Genomic DNA, 4722 nt, shown 5'->3' with positions numbered 1-4722 from the left:
CTGAAGTCCTGCCTTAACTCTCCTGCCTGCTCTGACCTGTTCAGCTCTCTACTGACCAATCAGAGATCACCGAGAACAAATGTTACACAACATTGAGACAGGAGATTCTTCAGTAGTAATGACAGTACCAGAATCTGTTCACATTTAGCTCCCTGCAGATCAGCCATTAACAATGGAATATACAGAGACATACATTAACACAATGTGAGTGGAAGCTACCTCTACGCTGTGTCTCAACTGCTCAGGCTGTTTTTGCAGGGCAAAGTAGTACAGAGGGACCACAGGTAAAGTGAGAAACAGAGTATACTTCAACAAGATTTTACTCACAGATGCAGCTCACTAGGATCAGGACCAGACATAATGTTTACTGCTTAAGTTGTTGTACTGCTTAATGTTACTGGTTAAGTTGTTGAAAATACTCAGGTTCTCACAGATTGCTTAACTGTGTTTATGTGTCATATTTTAACTCTTGCTTTAAAAACATGTAATGAATTAATATAAAGCGGAAGTTATACTGATTTTAGTCTTCAAAAAAATCCCTCTGGTCTTAGGCCATTTTGTAACACTGTAGCAATATGACAGACTGGGCAATTAAAAAAAAAAAAAGGCTCACAATTCTACAGGCTGTGACCAGCATCTTATGAGGGTTTTCTTGTTCTGTCAGCCCTTGCTAGAAAGGCAAAGACAACAGGAGGAGAGGGAGCTTGCTGTCTTTCTGTAGCAGGAACTAGTCCATCAGAAAACTCTTCCCATTAGACTCTATTTCCCAATGCTATCCCACTGGTGATTAAGTTTCCAACTCACGTCTCTTAGGAGACACATTCAAACCATAGCAACCCCCACATGTGTGTGTGCTAGAACCCATAATAAAAATTTCTGTTTGAACAATGAAGTTTGACTATTCTTGAGCAATGGCGTCAATTTACTGGGTAGAAAATCACCTGCAATATGTAGGGCTTAGAGCCATGGCTAATTATTTTCTCATAATTGTGTAGCTTAGCAGATTGGGCACCCTCACTCTACAGGGTCAGCTGAGTGAGTACTGGCCTCACCTAGGGAAGCTGAAGTGGCTGTAATGGTTCCTTTAAAAAAATTTTTTTTTCCAGAAAAGGCTAATTTTTTTTTTTTTTTTAATTCAAGTAACTGCAAATAGGAAAACAAAAGTAGAGTCCCAGGCTGGGACAAATAATGGCCACCCCCATCACAGAAAAAGGAGGGTGGTCCCTATACCTCTTTCTCATTAAAGTGGGGCCCCCCTCCTCTCTCTGCTGCAGCACCCCACCTTCCCTGGGGTGGGGTAGTCAGTAACCGGCCTGCGGTGCCCCCGCCTGTCTTTACTCTAGAGTGTCTTGGGGAGGACAGATGTTTGGCACTGGCAGCAGCTGCAATGGTGGTTTTCTAAGAATGAAAGCTGAATGCAAAACCAACACAACCGTCCAGAGGTGGTTTGTGAGCAGAGGAAAAGATAGAACCAGAACCTTGGGGGGCTTGGGGAAGCAAGAGGAGGGGGGCAAGGCTAGACCCTTATTGGTGGCTCACTGGAGGAAGGGATCCAGCCTGAAGCCTGTGGAAGCAGGAGAGGCAAGTGAGCGCCTCAGGTGGAAGCCAGGACCTCAGCGGTAACACCCATTTGTCAGTTAGGTCCTAGGTGGAGGATGCCAACATCTGTCCTGTTTCCGATAGTTCAAGGAGCTTACCCAACCTAGCGCAGGATCTAGGTAAGGTGAGGGAGACGCGGCTGGAAAATTAACTTGTGACAGTTTGGTGGGGGGCGCATGCTGGGATCTCAGTATCCCCTGTAGTGATCACACCTGCTGCTGCCAGGTCAGAACGAGATGGTCCTTGATAGCCACGGGGCAGGCGGCACTGTACGTGGTCACTGCTCCTCCTCCAAGGACTCCTGGAGATGCCCTCCTCTTCTTCCTTCTACAGTTTCTTGGGTCTGCTCTTCGGTTTCCTCCCTGGAGCTGTGGTAGCTTCCCGTGTCTTGATGGAGCCCTTTTTGTCGTTTCCCTTTGGTTGGCTCCGTGGTCCCTTCAGTTCTGGCACTTCACGGGGCTTCTTGGGAGGTTGCTTTCCCTGCCTTCCTGGGTGTTGCTTCTCAGTCCCATCCTTTTCCTGCTTGGAGGCTGGGGGCTGCTCGGCCGTTGAGCTGGACTAGCTCATTTTCCTTCTTTATGAAAGCAGTCAGAGTGACTGGCTGTGATGGCCTTCTTGGAGCTGGGCCGACACCAGAAACAGCCCAGTTCTGCAATGGCTCTTTTATTCTCTTTGGACCCCGGCAGGAGGAAGGTGAGTCCTTGTTCACAAACGCTTGCCAAACCTGTACATAAGCCATGCTTTCTCTCTCCGCAGCTAAGTAGAACGTATAATTTATATGTTTTTCACGGCCAATGAGGTAGCAGAGTGCCTACAAACTGGATGAAGGACAGGGGACAGTGAACAGGGGTGACTCAGAGAAAAGGTTCTGGATCTTCCGGCATTAAGGCACTTACTACCAAAGTTTTAGTGAGTACTCAGCTAATTACCTGCGGAATTCAGTCTGTCCCCGGGATGGCTGGAATCATGTTGTTTGTGCTCTCCTGTTGTAGATCTTTTTCAGTGTCACTACTTAGGGTGAATCTACTAGTTTAGTTCAGGCCAGTCGCTGAGCAGAAGGGAAGCCCATGAACACCACTGAATTCACAGCTCAGAGCTGTTGGAGTCACATCGCCAGCCAGGACTGTGTTTTAAATGCTTTCCAGCTTCCAGGTTAGTTCTACAGTGGCTTATTTAATTGGTTAGCTTAACCATACTCTCCACCTGCTACCAATAAGGAAAACAGCTGCTACGGTTCCTTGTTTTGAACCCTTGAGTACTTTTTCATGTAGGCCCTAACTCTCACCTCTCAATACCATGAAAAAAAAAAAAAAAAGCATCACTGATTGCCAAGTAAACCTCCATCCAGTTAAAGAATGAGGTTTTTTTTTTTCTTCAAAATTTTCTTAATCACAGTTCTCCCTTGTAGAAAGTCAACAGCTGGCTTTTCTCCTCAAGCTGTTCCTGCGTCAGAGCCCTGACACCCAGGTACAAAGCATGATTTATCTGAAAATCAAAAAGATTTTGGTGTGTCTTCTTGGTTTTCATCATTTCCTCACATAACTTGGAAGCTCACAGTGTATTTTCCTAGATTCCTCTGCCCTCCCTGTCAATCATTAGTCTATGCCCACTCAACCCGTTCGCCAGTGTACATCGCCACGCCTATTCCTAGTTTTCAAATAGAATTTGTAAAGTTTACAGAGGCCCTCTTAAAATTTTGGTTCTGCTGGTCAAACTGGTTTCATTCAAGCCTGACAGCCTGAGTTTGGTCCCTGGATCCCTTAACAGAAGGAGAGAACGGAGTTGGGCCTCCACAGCCCCGCTGTGGCACACACATGTACATCACACACACACACACACATGCAGATACAAGAATAGCAATAAAGAAAGACTGCTTATTAAAAATAACAAAATGAGGTTTTTATTATTTCTAAAAGCAGAAATATTGTCCTCAAATATGTATCCAAATGGTTGGGCATGGGTATGGCCCACCTGTGATACCCTGGGAGGGACAGGCAAGATTCTGAGTCTGAGTCCAGCCTGGGCTACAGAGTGAGCCCATTTCAAAAGGCAAAAGGCTTTGGCTCCATAGTAAAGCATACCACCCACGAGACCCTGGGCTTGAATCCTAGCACTGGAAGAGACTTGATCTTAGTTCCAGGCCCCTCCCCCAGACCCCTCCCCCATGTTCTAAGGTAAAGCCTAAATAGATTATTTCTTTCTTTCCTTAGTCCATAAAGTTATGAAAACATTCATGGCATGGGCATTTTTTTTAAGTTTCTGTTATTGCTTTTTTTGATGAAATTTAGTGATAACATGAAAGCAAAATCTGACCACAGCTGAGACATTCCTAAAAGGAGAAAAAAAAAGGTTTTGAGAGAATATGGAATAGGAACATTTTGTCATAATCTTATCCTTTCTATCCACTTTCTCCTACTTTCTAACTTTACCAAAATAGGCTTTGTTGTTACTTTTGAAGCAAACAATCACTAAGAGGCACCACAGACTCAGGGCTCCTGACCAGTGATCGCGGGGCTGGAGGTTGCCTTTGCTTGAGCTCATTGAAGCTCATTCATATGTGAAAACAAAGCAGCTCAACCAAGAACCTACTTTAGAAGAACACACAGGGTTACGTACCTTTTCCTGGGTACGTACATACGTGTGTGTGTGTGTGTGTGTGTGTGCGCGCGCGCAAGTATGTGAGTGTGCTCATGCATTTGTGTGCATGTGTGCACCTGTGCATGTGTGTATATATGCCCTCAAGTGTTGTGTGCTTGTGTGGATGCATGTGAGTGCATGTGTGGGCATGTGTGCATATGTGTATGTGTGTATATATGTCTGCATGTGTGTTTCTGTGTGTGTGTGAATGCATGTGAGGGCATGTGCATGTATACATGGTTGAGTGCGTGTGTGTGTGTGTGTGTGTGTGTGTGTGTGTGTGATGGTCACACAGGTCTTCTAAACAGATGAACTCTGGCAAGCTTCCCAGCAGACCAAACCTTCAGGATGAGTGATCGTGGTTTGTTTAACTTGTTCTGCTGGGAGTGGCTTCCTCTTTGTTTGGACAAGCTTGGGGATGAAGACTGAAAAGGCAGGTCTGGTCCCTGCCTGGCATCAAGCCTATCCTGCCTGTTGTTAGGTATG

General features: G+C 45.6%; 1 pseudogene; it reads right to left on the bottom strand.

Moving 5' to 3' along the window:
• Positions 1-1876: 1876 nt before the first annotated feature.
• On the bottom strand, positions 1877-2166 carry LOC110563895 (high mobility group protein HMG-I/HMG-Y-like; annotated as a pseudogene).
• Positions 2167-4722: the final 2556 nt, after the last annotated feature.

Source organism: Meriones unguiculatus, chromosome 3 (genome assembly GCF_030254825.1).
Source record: "Meriones unguiculatus strain TT.TT164.6M chromosome 3, Bangor_MerUng_6.1, whole genome shotgun sequence".
NCBI classification, from domain to species: Eukaryota; Metazoa; Chordata; class Mammalia; order Rodentia; family Muridae; genus Meriones; species Meriones unguiculatus.
Note: the sequence above shows the minus strand (reverse complement) of the source record. Positions and strands in the feature narration are given on the sequence as shown.